This window comes from Polypterus senegalus, chromosome 2 (assembly GCF_016835505.1).
Source record: "Polypterus senegalus isolate Bchr_013 chromosome 2, ASM1683550v1, whole genome shotgun sequence".
Classification (NCBI taxonomy): Eukaryota; Metazoa; Chordata; class Cladistia; order Polypteriformes; family Polypteridae; genus Polypterus; species Polypterus senegalus.
In genome coordinates, this window is record NC_053155.1 from 73,118,285 (window position 1) to 73,139,574 (window position 21,290).

The following is a 21,290-nucleotide window of genomic DNA, read 5'->3' on the forward strand; positions in this document are numbered from 1 at the left end:
ACATACAAACACTTATTACCACACTGATCACAACTTATTTGTAGAAAATGCTTGCTAAACTATTGCTATGGATAAATCTGTATGTACTGTATATGAATATCATGTCACTTTTGTAATCAATTCTGTTTTTTCATTTGTTTCCTTACAATAAAACAACAGTTATAAATCAGGCTAATACAGTGGCATAGAACATTTTAAAAGGTTCTAAAAACACTTTTTTTTAGTTTGGCTTTTCCATGGCATTATACTAATTCTATTTGTAAAAGTTTATACAGGCATTTGCATAAAAATTTCATACTCTTACTGAATTGGTATTAATAATTAACGTCTATTTTTCTTGTCTTTGGTGGCGCTTTGCATGACGACCACCACCACTTAAAAGTGCTCTGCAGCCACTTGAATACTGCTGCTGTTGATGAGATCCACAGCAAAGAATCTTCAAGGAGAAAGCTTAAGAACCAATAGAAACTACTGTACTTCCTCACATTTATGTTAGGTAGAATGTCCAGTAGAGACTGGGTGGTCTTTTGGCCTGCAGATTTTGTTTTTTTATCCTGCTTTTCGCATCTGGAGTTTTTCTTTTCTGTCCTCCTTAGTCATCTGATCTTAGTATCAGACTTAACATTAGAGATGTAAATAAGCACTCTCTATTACTTATAAGGCTCAGTTGTATGTATTGATTAATTTTTTATTTTTCTACTATTTTAGATCTAACCCCTTTTCTCATCTATTTTAAATTTGACTTTGTTTTCTTGAAAGTTATTTCTTTTTTGATTCTTTTTCAGTCAATCTACATCCTCTAGAAATTGTTTATGTAGTTGGACCTTCTAATTCTTTGTGAATTCTCTTGCACTCTATAACTCAAACCTGATCTTTCATTTTTAGAGTACATGAGCAATTATTTACTACATATTGCAAAAATGATCACTGTCATTAAAAAAAAAAATCTTGTGATATAAACACTTTGCCAATCTCACCCACCTCAGTGGGGGATCCACAAATCATTAACTGTCACAGTTATCAACAGTGCCTTGATATGAATGTCCCAGTATTCAACACCAGAGAAAAGCAATAAACTAGGATTTCTATTCAAAAATGTGTAAATATGAAAAAACAAACTCTGGTTCACTACACAAGGCTAATATACTTGTTTTACATTTTCCATACATTCATTTTCTAAACTCACTTTAGCCGAGCATCAGGTGCAAGGTAGGTACAATCCCTGGACATGGCACCAGTCATTCACAGGGTGAATACACAATCACATGCCCTATGGCCACTCAACAGAAATTACTCTCTCTTATTCATGTTTTATTTGACTAAGATAAAGGTGTTACTTTTGAAAAAGTACACTCTATGAAATTATTTTACATTAGATATGTGGACATATCAAAATTTGATCTTCATTTAAACAGTTCCTTTACATAAAGATGATGCAGTCGGTGGGAAAACACAATGAAAAGTAACTTTGCAATTAATTTATTCAACAAAAAAAGACTGGCATCTATGGAAAAACTAAATACACCCATGGCCCTAGCCTCAAGTGTTTTTTTTTCCTAAAACTGTCTACTAACTCCTGATATCAACCAGGAGAAAGTTTTTCCAACTGCATCAAGCACAAATCTTTTAGCTGTGTGAGGTTTCAAAGGTGTCCTGCATACACTGCCCATTTTAAGTCCTCTCAAAACATCTCAATAGGATTTAGACCCAGGCTTTGAATTCACCATTCCAGAATCCTCAGTTTCTTTCTTCCCAGCCATTCCTTAGTGAATTTACTGGTACAGTCCCTCCAAGATGTTTGCAAAAAAGACACTTTTCTTTGATTTACCACTTTGCTCCACAGTTTACAACTGCAAATCAAACAATTCAGACATGACTATAGAGCAAATTGTGGACTTCAATTTAAGGATATTTGCATACATTACAGTCACACCATGTAGAAATTATGTTTTATACATGGTCCTCCCATTGCCTCATCTGTCCAGAGCAAATTGTTGTAGAAGTTCTGGTCTTTGTCTAGGTATTCATGAGCAAACGTCAGTCTTACACTGATGCTCTTTCCAGACAGAAAAGTTTTTCTCTTGGCAAATATCCCAAGTAGATCAAATTTGTACATCCTCTTTCTAATGGTAGAGAGACATGCATTTTGACATCAACAGTGGGGAAAATGACCTGTAAGTCCCATTATGAAAATCTGGGGTTCTAACAGATGTATTTTAGCATCCAGCTTTCTGCCCTCAGGCTGAACTTTCTGAGGCAACCTGGTAAGGACAAGCTGGTACCTGTTTGAAATAATCTCCACTTGTGGAAGATCTTCTGGACAGTACAATGGTTAATTTCCAGCTGTTTAGAGATTTTTTTCAAATCCCTTCCCATATCCACAAATAACCTTCTTTCTGAAGGCCTCCAATAGCCTTTTTGATACAGGTTAGAGGTTATACTAATGTTTGGCACCGAAAATCAAATAGATTACACAAATTTAGTAATAATGTTTTTAGAAAACTTTATTATTTAAACCAAAAACTGAGCACAAGGAAATCATTAAAATAATTATTAATAATAATCAATATCAAATGATATGTAATATTGTGCACTTTCAGCCATATAGCCCAGCCCTGTAACTGATGCACCTCGGAATAACTGGGAACTGGTCGCCATGCCCTGGGCGCAATATAGTAAACAACTGAAGACTAGATGGCCAGACGACACACTCACATGGCCGACTGCACTTACCCCAGGCCATTTATGAGCAAGGACATTTTTATGTGCTTTTAATAAGGAAGCCCTCAAACTCAGCAACTATGAAGTATACTAACACAGTCTCAAATTTTTTTTTTTTTGGTTTTCTAAATTCATTGTTAAAAACATTTTACAGTGAGGACCAATTATCAAATTGTGATTATTTAAGGCACAGATTAACTACAGAGACCACATTTGAAAAATCTAGCAGGTGGCTAGCTACTTTTGACACGTGCATGTTTCACACACACTCCGAGTAAGTGTCCCAGGTGAATAGCCTCTGATCATTGTTCAGCCAAAATAGGTATCAAATACGAAATACCGGGATGAGAATTACCAACAAGGTTAGCAAAATTTAGTATGAGGCTCATTGTTCAGTTGAAGGAGGCACCGACACTGTCCAGGCATGGACAGTCTAACAGCACCCAACTGTAGATGCATTCAGTTTCACTGAGAATCTCCACAGCTATAAATGCAATCAGTATATCTGCTATCACTAGGACAGAGACTACAATTCATATATCATATAAAAACTCATATTGTTTTTAAAAACCAGTGGATGTTGACCACCTTGTGCTTACTAAGGCAGCAGGAAACCAAAGAACTGAGGCTTAAAGCTAGCTCTCCATTAGATATCAAATGCAGGGTACTTTGCATTTCCCAACAAAACCTACTTTAGACATTGCTCTCATTTTCTATACCACAGTGCCTTTTTACATTATAGCTTGTCAGATTTTTGTTAATTCTCAATGCAAACTTAACAGTTTAAGAGACACTTACCAATTATAGTATGTTTCACAGCTATTTTCAGGCCAACATTGAACATCTTTTACATTTTTCAAGTACATTTATAACAGCATGTGGTATATAGAAAAATGCATATATTAGGAAAGACTTTCTTATCTCTTGTTTCTAGAAGTCTGCTCAAGCTTAAATAACACAATATTCTCAAGCATGATTAAATGAGTTTAGCATCACAGGTGGCCAGAACCTACGCCAGCAGCACTGGGCAAAAGATGAGAGACAGCACTGGTTGGGCAGGTCACCGGTCCAATGCAGGGCCCAAATGACACACACAACAACTAATTTAACAATAATGTTAACAACCTTAAAAGTTAGTTAACTAGTATCTTTGATATTTTAAATGCATTACAATAAACATTTCAAGAATATGTTAAATACATTTAAAAAGCAACTATAAAGCAGACAACACTTTCCTTTAGATATGATGACAAAGAGTGTTCCTGGCCCCTGGGCATCTCAAAACATTCAGTTAAGGATATATTTAATTTCAGCATAATTGCAGTAATTTAAGTGTATGCCTTATTTTACATTCTGAAGCAGAATAGAAGACTTCAGAAAAAATTAAGTCTGCTTAACACAGCATGAGAACATATTTCTGAAAACTGGACAGATGAATTCATATAGAAGGTGTATACTGTACAACATTGAGCCAACTTATTTATATGGCTTATTTAAACAATTAAAAGATGACCAACATGTCTTACAACATTAAAGCAAAGAGGCAGATTTATAAGCAAGGTAACATAATTTAAAGGAAAATAAAACCAATACAGACCAAAGGGAATATTTACAAAATACAAGTAAAAACATACAGAGAAAGATCATCACCACCAAAATTGGAAATAAATCATTTAATAAGACCTGAAAGCAAGCATATCAAAGTAATTTTAAATCTGAATTTAATTGCCAAGGGTCAAGCTGTTCCAAACAAACTACCAAAAGGCACAGCCACCCCTAAGCTTTAAGCACGTTTGTTGAACCAAGAGTAAATAACTGGTCAGTAGACCTTAAAAATCTAAAATACAGGTCAAATTCCGTTACACCAAAGTGCCAGGGACCTAAAAAATATTACGATGTAATGAAAATTTCGTAGAAATGAGATTCTGTATTTGTCGCTATAGTGTTTCTTTAACTTGCGTCCAGGAGTTTGCAATAATTTCAACAGCTTCTTTCACATTAATTTTCATTTCCTCCTGTGTACAAGTTATGCTGACGAGAATTTTTCTCAGCATTTTCTTGCAATAATACACTTTCAGGGTGTGAATGATGCCCAAATCCAATAGCTGAAGCACTGCCGTGCAACTGGGTGGGAGGGACTCGACGCAAACATTATCTAAATGTGAAAGCATACTGTGGGCAGCACAGTTATCAATCAGAAGCAGAATCTTCCTTTTGTTTTTCATATTGTGAGGTTTCTGAACTGTTTTAGGACCCCCAGAAGTGAATCCCCAAGTGCGATTGCCACGTCTGTGGAAGACTGCATGTCTGTTCCTGGGGCAACCGCAGGCTTACAGCGTCAAGCCAATCGAGATCGCGCTTGTCATTGATATGTGACACAAGGAACATTATAAATGCAGGGAACAGTACCAGCCCATTTGTTGTTTCTGTGTATAGGAGAGTGGTAGCGCCCGCTGCAATAAAAAACTGCACTGTTCCTTTTTCAAGTTAAATAAAGCTGGTTTTGTTAAAGTACTGAGACTCAGCCTCATGTTTTGGGGCGCAAGACAGGGACTCGCGCATCACAATATCCTTGTCAAGTTGTCGCAGCCAGCTTCCCAAAATGTCTTGAGTCATTCAAGCTCACTGGTTTGGTTTATACTCGCAGGGAAGGAATGTAACACACTTAAAACACAGAGGACTGGTCGACTTGCCAATGATGACAGGAATAACTTTGCGGCTGCCAGTTGATTTGCAGCAAAGTAGAGCTGTCAACCTTTAATTTTTTTCCTCCTCGGCACATATCACCTTTGAGTGCTAAAGTGCGATGCGGTAGCAGCTGGTAAAAGATTCCAGTCTCTTCAGCATTGTAGATGTCTTCAGGCTCTTAAGCTAAAACGATTTTCCTTATTTCACCTGCACGCCATTTGTTTCCTCTTTCAATTGGAACTGCAGATTGTTCTCCACAGATCGTTTTGGCTGCAATTCTAAAAGAACCACAAAGTGAATTAGCCCACCACAGCTGGCAGTAAAACCTTCGTGGCCCAAGGAGATTGACACTGACTTTGGTTTTTCTTGAATGAGAAAGAAGGTTGAGGATCAAGGTTTGCAAACTGAGATTTTCTTCTATTTTTGCTCTTTGGTCTTTCACGAAAGTTGACAGTGTCGATGACAAAATTCCGAATTCACTGTCAACGTCTTTTTTTCTTTTTGCCAGAATTGACAGCCACAAAAATGTAAGTTTTTATGCGAACTGCTGTTGGTTTTTGTCATGTCTGCTATTTCTATAGGAGGGTGACAATGGCTTAAAGTCCAATGGATGTTTTTCCAATGTTGACAAACAATAAGCAAATTGTATAACTGAGAAACAGAAAATGAACACAGCCAACAAAAAAACAGTATGGAGAAAGTTCAAAGAAAGAGAAACATTTACAATGTTTGGGGATTGGGGACAAAGCTACGACTACAGAACTGCCAGTAACTGCTCTGTGAATAATTTATTCAGGCATTTCAAGGTGTTTTGGGCACTTCGTTGTAATGAAAGTATCTGCTGAATGTATTCGTAGTAATGAGATTTTTTTTTTTATAGACTCTGTCTTATGGGAAAACTGTCGCGACCATAAAAATACTTTGTTGTAATGAAAAGTTTGTTGTAACAATATTTGTTGTAATTGAATTTTACCTGTATGAATATGGGCTAATGTGGACAGCAAGATAAGATGATGGTCACCCATATAAAGCTTTAAAGCAACAAAAGTCTTAAAATCCACCCTGTCTCTCACCCAAGGCTAACACAAAACTGATAAAATGTTATCTGTTTGATGCATTTTGGATTAATTACTGGAGAGATGGAAATGAGTGACAAAAACCATCATAGATGGAATTGCAAGTAGTCTAAACAAGACAAAAGTAAAGCATGAACAAGAGCTGTTAAAGAAACAGAAAAGGTGTGATGGCCATGAGCTGAAATAAAAGCTATCTTTAAGCATATTAATGTGTTTATCAAATATCAAAATCAGTGCTTAAGTTTCAGATGTGCAGGGTTAGTGAAACTAGGCTGTTGATGATGCTACGAATGGAAGCTAAAGAGCTAGAAAGCATAACCTATACAGTATTTTCAATTTATTTCGCTAGAGGAACTTTAATGCCATCCTACATTTCAAACCTTCAAGGCAGGTAATCTTATCACCAGGTTTCAAAGGAAGGTAGATTTGGGTATTATATCTTGTCACACACGTGTGCATGGGAAGCAGCTGAAGGGCTTAGACAATACTGTTTATACATCTGCCCAGGGGGGTACGCTGACGCTCTTTCTGAGTTCTCTGCAGGTCTTACCGGAAATCCCACCAGGAGCCGCCATTTCCAGGAAGGACACACCACCTCCGGTTCCGGCCCCAAGAATGAGGTCACTTCCGGTTCCGGCCCCAAGGGTGATGTCACTTCCAGTTCCGGCCCAGAGGACGACATCATTTCCGCCCTCTGAGCTATAAAGCTCACTGCCTTGCTTAGGCAGGCAGTTCTGTTTTGGACTCTGTTGTGTAAACTTGACTATGATGTCCTCAAATGCTTTGCAGCCAGGAAACCGAATTAAACGGGTGGCTGCCCCAAACCTTTTCACGCCTCAAGTCTCTACTTATTACAGTGGCGTAGTCGGCAGGATGGTGTCCCTGAAGAACCCGGGACACGACCTTACAAGGAACCAGGTGGGTGAGTACGGGGCGAGTTTGGGGCAGGGAGTGCGCGGGGGTCAGGAAGGGCGGTGCAGGCTCTGCTCCACGAGCATAACCGGGGCTAACAACCCATCTCGTGGAGAAGTAGAGGGACCCACAGGCGTGGGCTGGCCTCTGGGGAACACACGAGTAGCTCAGTATGCTTTCCTGGGCAGGAAAGCCGAGCCGCCCATCGGGACCAAGGTCCCTGTTAATGATGGGTTATCCCCAGGCCAGCAGGTAAAGAAATATTAAACTGGGAGTTTAACCCCAGTAAAGGGTTGTCAGAGCAGGCTATGGCTCTCTGGCAGCAGGTGGGGCAGTGGCTACGGCCATTTGAATTAAGCCCCTTACAAATAGTACAGCAAGTGGCCTGTTTTTTGCTGGTACAACACCTACCCCAGGACTTTGCCCAGCCGGCCTGGGGCGAATTTCATTCAATGGACGAGCTACTACAGCTCCTAAAAACACCAAGGCCGGCTGTGAAACCTGGGAGGGCAGAACAGCTGCTTTGTGGACTACCCGGGAGTTATGTCCCACTGAAGCAGTCCCTCCACGCAATCCAGAGCCTGTTCGAAGTCGCGGGCGCCTGGCTGCGACCTGTCGGGAACAAGGCGGACCGTAGGGGACAATGGCGGGGTTGTTTGTGTGCCCTTAGCAATCCCCTGGCGGATAAACATACGGGAGAGCTTATTATTAATGGACATAGGGTAACAGCGCTGTTTGATTCCGGCAGTAACGTGTCTGTCGTTGCTCGCCGTTTTGTTCTACGCAACAATGGATTAAGAAAAGACCAGTCTAAAATGTATACGGAGATATCCGCTCGTACAATACCGCCGATGTTACGTGTGTCTCGGAGGAACCCTTGGCTTACGTGGCGGTACACCGGATCCTCCGTTTCCGTAATCCTCGGGCGGGACTGGTCTGACAGTAACATGTAGTTTAGAAAGCATTCCCCGAAAAGCTTTTGGCCTCGTTATAGATGATAAAGACTCATCTCAAGCTGCTTCCACACCGTGTAATCAGCCGACAGGGAGTGAGGCGGTAGGCCAAGAGAGTGCGAAGATACTCCCGGACCGTCGCGGGCTACGACGTCATCCACTAGCGCCCCGGCAGCGAGGGAGGATTCTCCGCCCCTTGAGGTCAGACCGGACCCGCTCTCTGAGTTGCACTTTCAGTTTAGGCGACTCCGGCTTCTTTCAAGAGAACAGTGGAATGGCGACTCTCTGAAGCACATAAAGAATGCAGTGGTTCTCGTTAGCGGCCAGCGCGCATTTGCCCATGCCACAGGGACCTCACTTTGTCATGGATAATGAATTATTGTATCGGGTTGCTGAACATGAGGGAAGGTCCGGAAGTTGTTGCTAGTCCAGCGGACCTACGGCGGCAGGTTTGCGAGTTAGCCCACTCTCACCTTCTTGGAGGCCATCTCGGCTCCGATAAAACATTAGAGCGCATTAAGCTCCGTTTTTTGGCGGGGATTAATGAGGAGGTTAGCGCTTTTGCATTTCCTGCCGGAGTGTCAACTGCGGCAAATTCCTAGGAAGGACCGTGCTCCTCTGATTCCCCTTCCCTTATTGGCGTTCCTTTGACAGGATTGGGGTGGATATAGTAGGACCCTGGAGCCCTCAGCCCGAGGATATAAATATATACTCGTCCTCGTGGATTATGCAACCCGATTCCCTGAAGCCGTTCCATTGCGCTCGGCTACCACTAAAAATATTGCACGGGAACTAGTAGGAGTCTTTTCACGCGTGGGCATTCCTAGAAGTCCTGACGGACCAAGGAGCGCCTTTCACCTCGGAAGCGTTCAAGGAGACTGCCAAGTTACTGAAAATAAAGCATTTAAAACCTCGGTGTATCATCCTCAAACCGATGGGCTAGTGGAGAGATTCAATCAAACTCTCAAGCAAATGCTACGTAAGGTAGTCAGCAAGGATGGGAGGAATTGGGACCAACTCCTCCCCCTTGTCCTCTTTGCCTACGGGAAAGTCCCTCAAGCCTCTACGGGGTTCTCTCCCTTTGAATTACTATACGGAAGACAGCCCCGGGGCTTATTAGATATTTTAAAGAGGGCTGGGAAGGGAGGCACAGCCCTCCACTAACATTTTGGAGTATATCGCCCAGTTCGCGATAGATTTGATGTAATAAGACCTATACTAAAAGTCATATCGAGGAGGCACAATCAGCACAGGCCGCCTGTATGACCGTGTACGACTCTCCGGGAGTTCCAACGGGGATCGCGTCATGGTATTGGTTCCTACTTCACACTCTAAACTGCTCGCACATTGGCTAGGCCCCTCTGAAATTAAGGAGAGGAAGGGATTGGTCGACTATTTGGTGAAACAGCCCAATCGCCGACCAGCTGGCGAATATATCATGTAAACCTGCTGAAACCGTGGAAGGAGAGGGATCGATCCCTCCTCCGGACAGCCCTGCTCTCTCTTGCGAAGTAAGTGCCCTTAATTTGTGAAAAGCTATCTCCCAGACAGAGACAGGAGCTCGAAGCAGCTATCCGATCGGTAACAGAGGTGGTAAGTGAAAAACCAGGTCGGACCACTATGATTGCGCGACATAGTGACTGACCGGGGTGATCGTCCGTGGCGACCCTACAGACTCCGGAGGCAAAGAAAGTAGAAGTGGAACTGGAAATCAAGCGAATGCTGGCACTAGGAGTGATCGAGGAAAGTAGTAGTCCCTGGTCCAGCCCCATCGTCTTGATTGCTAAGCCTGGCGGCAGTTGGAGGTTTTGCAATGACTTCCGTCGGCTCAACCAAGTTTCCGATTTGATGCTTATCCCATGCCTCGCGTGGGCGACCTCCTCGAGACTGGGACCAGCCAAATTCTTGACTACACTTGACATGACAAAGGGGTACTGGCAGGTTCCTTTAGCGAGTCGCGAAGGAAAAACGCGTTTAGCACTCCTAGCGGACACTGGCAGTATCGTGTCCTTCCATTGGGTTACGGGCCTGCGACTTTTCAGCGTCTGGTGGACAAAGTGCTCCGGCCCCATAACTTCGTTCTGTGCTGCCTATCTGGATGGCGTTGTCATCTATTCCAGCACCTGGAAGGAGCACATACAGCAGGTCACAGCAGTATTACGGACATTGGGAGAGGCGGGCTCGCATCAACCCCAAGAAATGTTACTTGGGTTGAGGAAGCCAAATATTTGGGCTACCTAGTGGGCCGGGGTACTGTGAGGCCACAGTGTTCCAAGTTGCAAGCCATAATGGCCTGGCCCGTCCAAACCAAGCGGCAAGTCCAATCCTTTCTCGGTTTGGCGGGTACTACCGCCGGTTTGTGCCTCGCTTCTCGAGAGCGGCGCCCTTGACCGACTTGACAAAGAAAAGAGCTCCTAATACGGTGGTATGGTCTGATAAAGCGGGGCTGCATTCAGTGACTTAAAAGGGCTCTGACTTCAGCACCTATCTTAATCTCCCCTAACTTCTCTCCCTTTTGTCCTCCAGGCGGACGCTTGGACACAGGCTTGGGAGCCGTGTTGAGCCAAAGCGTCGGCGGTGTTGAACACCCGTTATGTACCTGAGCGGAAACTGTTGGACGGGAGACCAGGTGCGGCGGTGGAGAAGGAGGCTCTGGCGATCAAATGGGCGGTGGCAGCTGCGGTACTACCTCTTGGGTGGCGTGTTCACTCTGGTGACGGATCATGCGCCTTTAAAGTGGATGGCCCTTCACAGGGAGTCGAATCCGCGGGTCACGAGGTGGTTTCTTGACCTGCAGCAGTACAAATATACGCTTCGTTCATCGACAGGGGTCCCTTCATGCCAGCGCCGATGCCCTCTCCGGGCCCACGACCTCTCGGTGCAGGTCGCCCGACCCGGCGGGTCTGGGCTGAGGGGAGTCTTGTCACACACGTGTGCATGGGAAGCAGCTGAAGGGCTTAGACAATACTGTTTATACATCTGCCCAGGGGGGGGCGGGGTACGCTGACGCTCTTTCTGAGTTCTCTGCAGGTCTTACCGGAAATCCCACCAGGAGCCGCCATTTCCAGGAAGGACACACCACCTCCGGTTCCGGCCCCAAGAATGAGGTCACTTCCGGTTCCGGCCCCAAGGGTGATGTCACTTCCAGTTCCGGCCCAGAGGACGACATCATTTCCGCCCTCTGAGCTATAAAGCTCACTGCCTTGCTTAGGCAGGCAGTTCTGTTTTGGACTCTGTTGTGTAAACTTGACTATGATGTCCCAAGTACGTTTGCAGCCAGGAAACCGAATTAAACGGGTGGCTGCCCCAAACCTTTTCACGCCTCAAGTCTCTACTTATTACAATCTGTACATTTACTGTAGAGGAATAAAAGTTTTAACATATATGAAAAAAGATTAAATAGTGCCAAGATGAACCCTCAAAGAAAACTATTCCAATTAGACCACTTGCTTGGAAAAGTTCATAACAACAGTATGTTGGTATAGTGGAAACCCAGTACTTAGCCATTTAATAGCCAAGTTGATGAGAAGACAAAGAATTAGCTCCAGCTCCAGAAAGGAAATCTACAGAATTGGAAAGGTTCAGAACAGGAGAGAGAGAGGGCTGGATTCTAAGCAAGAAATACAGACTGATGTTATCACACTTTCTGATCCAGCAAAATAAAAGGAATTATATTTTAAGATGCACAGAAAAAGAATCACTGCAGAACAGCAAACTTCCGTATAAAGCTGCAGTAGCCCACGCCGATTGTCTTAGTACAAGTCTCCACAGTCAGTGGAGCTGGAGTAGCAATCCACTCAAAATGTCCACAGAAAAAAAAAAAACAACATGAAATGTATAAAAAGCAAGTCAACAGAGTTACACTGTAAATGAAAGTACCCACAAGGAAGCATCAGAGCAGCAGCATCCCACTGGAAACTCAAGCAGATGGTGCTAGTAAAGGTGCAGTATATGAGAGAAAATTCCCATAATTAAATCTATGTATTGTTAAAAAAGTTCATAAGACTTAAGTCATCCGAGAGAGAATATTGTCAAGACAGCTCGACTGTGTGCTTGAGGCTCAAATTCTCACTCCCTGGCCAGACTACCTATTGTAATAGCCTGCAGTTGGTCGAGCCTGGCAACACACCTTAATACAAACCAGCATGAAATGCAAGATGAAACTAACAAGCTGTGTTGAAAAAAAAATCAATTTATAAATTAAATTTTGTAAGAAAAGGTTATAGCTAGTTACAGTAGTCACAGAAGGTAGATGATTGCAGATACACATTAAAACTACTTTGCTTTCTTAACTCAATTTTTCTTTTTGTAAAAACTTGATTGCTTTGTATGGATTGCAATAAAATTAATTTAAAAAAAAACTGCTAAAAACTTAGATGCTCTGCATTTCAATCAAACATTGCAATTCAGCTTCTAGCTAGTCTGAAAGCCATGACTCAGACATGCTAAAGTATAGACAAAGATGTATACTAGCTAAAAAAAGGGGTAGAACATTTGGTTTAACACCCCCATCTCCATTTTCTCACTCCCACATTCTGCTTTCTTTAGCGCCACACAATATAAAATACAGACCACATTTCTACTTTATTAAATATACTTTATTTTCACAAATTTCATACCATAAACACGGTGGAAAGATGTCTTCACTTCCCTATAATTCTTACACACTTTTATGGTGTTCATTTCTTTAAACTGATAATTACTCCATTACTTAGAAGAAGAAAACTTCCAGAAACTTACCCTCACAAGGGAAAAAACAGACACTTTCTTTCATAAGAAAGGCCTTCAGTATCACAAGGGCAAAAAAAAAAAATCAGCAAATGGGACATGGTAAGCTGGCGGTACTGTTCACTTTGAGCACGATACATGTGTTAGTCAAATTAGTGGATGGAATCAGCTCTTCACCGTAAGTCACTATGCATGACACAAAAAAAAATTGGAACACTGTTGCAATTACGTATTTTAATAGAACTGAAATCTAAAAGCATTTTTGAAGCAGATAGATTACTTTCAACTGCCTTACATCCTGTTGTTTTGAGATAAGATCCAAATACCTGTACCTGATCAAATTTAAAGTGAAGTTAACAGGGTAATCTGAAAGTAACTCAATAATACATGCCAACATCTTGAATAACTTCATCCACATTTCCAGAATACAGCACATGTAAGTATTCCACCTTTTTCAATCATACAATATGTTGGAGAACTCTGATGAGTAATCTAATTTTAAGAGGCGCACCAACTGATTGTTATGGCTGATGCAAATCTTCAATTTCTTTTCCGAACAATTTGCCCTTTTTGAATCAGCATGCCGATTTCACGCAACTGTGCCATCTGCAAGTGTCAAGGGATATTTAGTTAAGTAAAACTATAAAACCTGTATGTCATTCAATGATTAAAAGTTTAAAGTAACAATCTGTAAATGGTTATTTTCCATACATTATTTCTTACCAACCTAGTCTGATTTATTGTCACAACTTCGGCAGTGTTCAAATTATTGACACAGCAGTAAATTGTGAATGAGATGTTATGTGAATAGTTGTAGTCATTTCTGTATCAACATTTATCAATCTACTTTTCATATACAGCTTGTAAGTAAGAGAAAATGACACCATATTCAAATATAGGAGAGTCAGCTTTACAACGTCCAGCAGGTGGTAAGACTATTTAGCAGCTTAGCATATATTGAAAGTGCCAGCTGCCTTTCACCTTCTGGGAAGAGTTTGGGCTGTCCTAACGTTTTTCAGAAAAGGCACCACTGTTAGCAATTTTCTCAATGAAAACTGCTCCAGTTTCCAGTACAGAAGCTCATGATCAATGATTCAACAAGATGACTGAGCAATTCCTCAAATGACCACCCACTTTATATGTGGCACTTCTTTCTAACAAAAGGAGGAAAAAATGAAAAAAGGCACTGGACATGCAAGTGACACTGACACTGAATGTGTCAAAGACATTATAAAAAGCTATGAAACAATGCAAAATGCATCAAATGTAAAGTGGGAAGAAAACACTCCAAGACAGTCAATTGTGCCATCTTTACATTCTTAGCTCACTCAGAAAAGTCACATTAACCCAAGTGATTCATCCAGGACTAATGACACCAAAGCAGACCTTATGAGGACTTCAAAAATAGATACATGGGTGAAATAAAGTCACTCTATATATATTTGTGTTGGATCCACATTTAAAGTCATTTATATTCATGCAGTCTGAAGCATTCAACAAGAGCAGCACATAAACATACTTGATTTTTCTCAAGAAAAATACACTGCTTGCTTAATCATATACATTTTCAAATAAGCTTCCAATTAGAGGTCTATGCAGGAATATACTTGGTACAAGCATGCTTGGTAAATAAACAATTATACTTTTTATTATGAATTAAAGTGGGCATGTAAAAATCATGTGCATGTATAAAAGAAATGTATGCAATTTTGGCAACCTGTATGTCTAATTCACTAGAAGGAGCCTAAACAGTGCATAGTGAAAAATTTGGAGGCCCAAAAAAATGTGCCTATAGTACAAAGGACTCTGACTATCATAAAGCTATGAATTTGGCAACACAGAGTGCAAAAACAGGAAAGTCACATTAGTTCATTACATTCACTCATGTGTGGAAAATTTAGGCTCACCAATCACAGCTGCCTACTTATTTACATTAAGACATTATGCACAGCCTTAACAAACATTATTCAGTAACTGAAACAACTGCACTAAAACAGGCTCATTAAAAAAAACAATCAGCCTGCAAAATCTTTTGGAGATTCAAAAAATAAGAACAGCTAAGAAACACTACAAACAATTAAACTAGTATGCAGTTTCTTGCATTATCATCAATGGTTTAACAGATTCTGGTAATAGATTATGAAAATCACAATATTTGCAAATATCTCTCTATTATAATAAAAAAATCTTGGAACGAGACAAGACTAATCCTGTGATGAGACATGACTTTTTGGAAGGAAGTCCCGTGAGACAGAGACTTTTACCATGAGATTCTTTCAAGTCACTCCATACTTACAACCATTGGAAGCAAGTCACATGAGACAGAGACTTTTGCCATGAGATTCTTTCCAGTCACGCCCTACTTACAACTATTTTCAAACAAGACCACGGTCATCAGCTGCATTCCTGCACTTAACATGGACAGACACCAATCTATTAAAGGGCTTACTTAAGAACATGAACACACACACAAACTTACGAAGATCCAGTTTAGAATCACCCATTCATCCAAATATGGCAGTGAAAAACGAAGTCAAACGAATTAATGTGAAAATTGTCAATTGGTTACTAGGCAAATTGATTAAATGCATATCAATAGGCTATGCTGAAGCAGTTGGTGATGATCATGCGGAAGATGAAAACATCAATTTATAATATCCCATAGAATATCTACGAGTGTTAACCACGTCCGGTCTTCCACCCGCCGAATTACTGTTGAAAGAAGGATGCATCGTAATATCATTGCATAATTTATGTATGAGTGATGGACTATGCAATGTAACAAGATTAGTTGTATTAAAAATTGGTCGAACAATTGTAGCATGTAAAATTTTAAAAGGCGACAAGAAAGGTAATGTAGTACATATTTTGTGAATAACATTAGACGCAAAAGGATATCTTGATATGCCATTCTTATTAAAACATTTAAAGTTTCCTGTGAGAACAGCTTTTGCTATGTCAACTAACAAATCACAGGGACAAACATTCAAAAATGTCGGTTTATTTATAAGAGAAAAATGAACAATATTCACTCACGAGCAGTTATACGTTGCGTTGACACAATGTAAATCCAAACACGGAATCAAAATTCAATGCGATCTTGAAGAAAAGTTAATTTTAAATATTGTTTTAGTTAAAGTTTTAAAGGAAAAGTGAAAATAATGCATATGTAACAATTCCCATGAAAATAACAATCTGTCTATATCCGGTTAACCAAACCAGGGGGTTGGCAAATGAAACAAGCAGGGGGCGGAGCCCCCTAGTAATAAAAAATAATGAAATGCTGTTCTGGCCAGTAGGTCATGTTTTTTGATGATAAAACTTGTGTCATGGTTACGACTCCTGATTAGCAGTTATTTGCACATATTCATTGAACAGGATAACTGAGCTCCTCATTATGTTGTATTAAAAACTACAATTTTACAGCAGTTTTAAATCACAAATTAATTATTTAGAACTAGATAGTCAACACCCGCCGTAACATACAGCGGTGTAAGAATAGGAACGGAAAACGGTGCATTGCCTTCATCAACCATTTGTGTCAAGAAATAACCCGCAGTTGCCGGATCCTGGAATACAGATGACGTTGTACAAAAACCCAAAGATACTGTCGTTCATTTTATAACAAAGGCTTAGGAAACAACCATCGCAGTATAATGAAAATAGCAAGGAGTGAAACCAATGCCAATGGTCGAGAGAGTACCTTCCTGTAGCAGGCTATGGAAAAGACTCCCAGGCGTACACATGGCCGAAGTGAAAGGTCACGCGGTCAGGCTAGATATAGGGTGGTAACATGACACCAATGGGGTTGTGAGAGAGGAGCGGGGAACGCGGTAATCCGAAGGAGGAATAGAAATCGAGAAAAGCGGCATGGGGGTGTATGGGAGGCCGCAGGCAGTGTTGGGAAGGGTTTGGAAGAGGAAGAATAGGAATCAAGAAATGCTGTGGGGGCGGGACCGGGTTTGAAGAGGCAGCAGGACAAACCAGAAGAGAAATATATATAAGACATCCTCTTTATAACATTTCCTATCAAAAACGTTGCTGTGCCCACTGCACTTTAGTGTCGTTAGTACATTCCTGTACATTCATTTATAACAAGCACAAAGCTAAGTTCATTTAGTGCATTAACAATGATGTATTAACCATAATTTAAAAAAAAAAAAATGACTGTCACAAGTTTAGTGTTGCAGCATAATATTTGGAGAGAACAATTTCCCTCCTGATAACAGACACTAAATAAGTGGGGAACTACATCAATCTGATTATTCAGTGATGACATCTTGGTAAAACAAATCCTGTAAATCCCAGTGAGAAGTGTGCCCAAGAAGGATGTTTTCCACGGCTGGTGACATTTTTACTGTACTGAGAAGTACATCAACACCACCAAATGTTGAACAGTTGTTCCTTAAAAAATAAATATATTAAAACAATGCTTACACTAGTATAGAAGGACATTCATTTAAAATATACAATTTGATATATAACTTCAAATGTATATCATAAAAAGTATGTCATGCTGTATGTCTTATATGGTACTCTGTGTCATACTGTAATATATCATGTTGCATTTTGATTGGTATCATTTTGTAATACTTGCATTGTGAAGCTGCTGCCAATGCCCAGTCCTATTGAACAGCAAGACACTTTACATTAATTAAATAATTGTAATTCATATCACGCACAGATAATGTACTTTCATTTGTGAATAAACCATAAGAGAGTTCACATGTTCATTACAACAGAATTTGTCTTCATTTTTGTCTTGAAACAGTTATTCTCCAAACTTAAATCAAAGATAATTATACAATTTTCAGAAGTCACACTGAAATTCAAATTCTGATATGCGCCAAAAGTACCACAGCATGGAGCTATGTTAAATGAATGGAAAAACTCTTTTGGATAGCACCAATAAGAGATTTTTGTAAAGTACAAAATGTGCATATATTCAATATAGCTATAGTTCCACATTCATATATTATTTTGACAGGTGATAAAAACAAACCAAAAACAAATTAGGGGAAAAATTTGCCCATCATACAACAGAAATAAAAAATATCAGTCTCTATTATGCATCAATCTCTATTCACAAATGATCATGTAAATAGATCAGGTGAAAAAACTAAAAAAAAAATTCTAACAATAGAACAGGACCTTCATTTTTGATAACTATGGCATTGCAGATTCTTTTCCCCAACAAAAGGAAGCAATTTCACTTCACACAGAAAATGAAATGTCTGGACAGAATTACTCAAGAACCAAGGTGATTGGTAAAAATATGGCCAAGAGCTTTTAACAGATGGAAAATCTACAGTAAGTTGCTCTTAATTTGCTAACTGTATGTTTGCTCTAAGAATTTATACTCTTCTGTATTTTAAACATTGCTTGCTTACAAAACATATTTACACATTCAGTTACTCACTCATACAAATCCCTAATATGCTGACAGAGAGTGCTTTACTTTTAACCACATTAACCACAAATGCTATCATTAAAAAATGAAAATAAGTCGGCTCAGTTATTGCCAGAGATTTACTTCCTTCCTGTTTTCTTTTTTTTTTTTTTAATTTATAAATGAGAAAAACAGAATGCATGTACAAGTTGCAGATCAACTTTATAAATCACTAGTAAGAATTAAATAAGGGACATCATGCTCTGTATGAAAGGAATTAAAGGCTGTGATGTTACTGTAGTAAGACAGTAGTAGATAAAGGTTATTTTCAGTATTTTGGAAACAGGAAGGGGGGGGGGTCTTTACTGGAGACTTTCCATTTATTGTTATTAGAATAGCATGGTTTATACAGTAGTATGTAAACAGTACATAGTAGATTTTTGTACACTCACTTGACCACTGCTTACAAAAATGGAAGTGCGGCTAAGACAGTGGTTTTACTTTTACCCACAAAAACCCACAACTGAAATGACTAGTGTCTGCAGCTTTTTTAATAGTCACAGTGCTTGAAAACTACGTTTTATACATTTTAAATGCTACAGTTGATCTTTTTTGCTCATAAGCACCATGAAGAATAATACAATTAACTCAGCTAAGCATGTCTTCAAGTCAAACAAAAATGATAGAGCAAAGAGTCGCAGATGCCTAAATGGCACATTGACAAAAGTTAATATCGAATGGGTTTTGTTTTTTTGGAAATTTGACCTCACATTACTCAATAGCAATAATATCACTTAAAAATCAAGTAGATTTTTTTAATTGTTCTTAGGCATTTGCCAGTTCAGTTCTACAGGTATCAGTTTAACTAGGATTGCACTAAGCCACATCATAGTGAGTGTAATGCAGGTAAAATGTTATACCTATACAATTTGCAAAATACAACTTATAATATTTCATTTGCATCTGTTTTATTTAAAATTATTTACATACAGTAGATTCAGCTTTAGTGAAGAAATTTTGCTGAGAGCTCATACAGGAAACCTGGCATTAGCTCATAGATCACAAAGGGGCTACAGGATTAATGACTCATAGGATGTTGATTAAGAGAAAGAAAAAAAAAAAACACACAGGATGGACAATGCATTTCAAATAAGGCTGTCAAATTAGCCAAAACATAAGGTCTGAATATTCTAATTAAAAATAATTGAAATATTCAAATACATTTGAACTTGGGTTAACAATTCTGGATGTTACAAGTACATTTGTACATGCTTTTTTAAATCTTTATTATTATGGTAACGGCAGCAGTGGCAAAAAACAGCAGGGACACAGAAAATATCCAATGGGCAGCGTGGCCCGAATATTTTTAATTACACATCATTGTTTTAGGCATTGTGTGTAAAACTAGCAACCACGCAAGACAGAAACTATTTGTGGGACACAAAAGCAGTTGGGGGGCTTATAGTATTGTAATACAAGGAAAATCTGAATTACAAGTCATTATCCAATTCCTTTAACTAGAATTAAACAATAGACGGGAATTTCATGGAATATTTTTCATGGGATTAAAAAAAAAAAAACAACACACACACTACAATGTGAAGGGGTCCGAGTTAAGTTTTACTAATGAAGGTAGCAAGCTAACCTTTCAAAATTACAAAATGGGCAACCCTGGAAGCAAAATGCAAAAATAGAACAGTAAAATACTGCAGCTTTGCACAGGGCATCTCAAGTAACTCAATGCCAAAGTCAGTGCAGGAAACACAACCAACCTTTCTTTGTCAACTGAATGTCTTCTACTGCCTTTGAATACAACCTTTCTGAAATAAAATGATATTCAAACAGCAACGTTCAAACCAACAGACCTAGCTTCAAATAGTATTGAATCCTGGGGATGGGTACACAAGAGACAAGAATTCTGGGAAATATATGCAAATGTAAAAGCAAAAGTAAAGAGTGTCATTATATATTAGAATATATTGTAATGTATGCTTAAGGTTAGATAAACTAACCAGTGTGTATATGTTTATAAGATGATGTAAAACAGTAATTTGGGACCTTATTTTTAATTTGCCAAAAAGCAACCAGACAGTGGGACTTTGTCAATTGTTCAATTTCGACTGATGTAGTCTTATAAGACATCACAACTGCCAGACAAAGACAGCTCTGCCAGATTTACCATCTAACATTGTTCTGTTACCAAGTGTCACACCTGGATACAATGACCAAGACTGCAAAAACTGGATTGATGGATGGATGGATAGATACTTTATTAATTCCAAAGGGATATTCACAATATAGTAGGGCACCTAAAGATTAAGTTTATTTTATTCAGAAATTCAGTTTTTTTTTCCTGATTTTCAGTGTTCACTGTTTTATTTTTCCTAGATTTGGATTTTTACAATTTTTTATTACTCTAAGAAACAGCTACAACAAAACAAACAACAGTGAAATGGCACTTTACATTGCTTTTAATGAAACAGCACACTAGCACAACTTTACCTTATTGTACCTAAAAAATGGCTAGAAGTTCAGGGCATAAACTAATGATTAAATAAACGTTCAAGGAATAATTGAAACAAATACATGTATTTAACTAAGATTAAAAATGTAATTTGTATGTTTAAACATCTGAATTCAGCAAACTAACAGTATTTTATTGCCCTTAATCAGTAGCTGCACTAATTTGGTTAATTTCCATCTCTGACACACATCAACATTAAAGTACATGATTGTGAGGCGCTTGTCTGTGAGGAGAGTCTTTTATTTCCTAAGGCTCCTCTCATAGTCAACTGAGCTGACTGGAAATTATATGTAGGGCAA

At 39.4% G+C, this 21,290-nt stretch overlaps 1 protein-coding gene across 10 annotated transcripts in view; it reads right to left on the minus strand.

Moving 5' to 3' along the window:
• Window positions 1–21,290, minus strand: part of LOC120523032 (mitogen-activated protein kinase kinase kinase kinase 4) — a 222,068-nt gene that overhangs the window by 159,764 nt on the left and 41,014 nt on the right. The window lies entirely within an intron of this gene.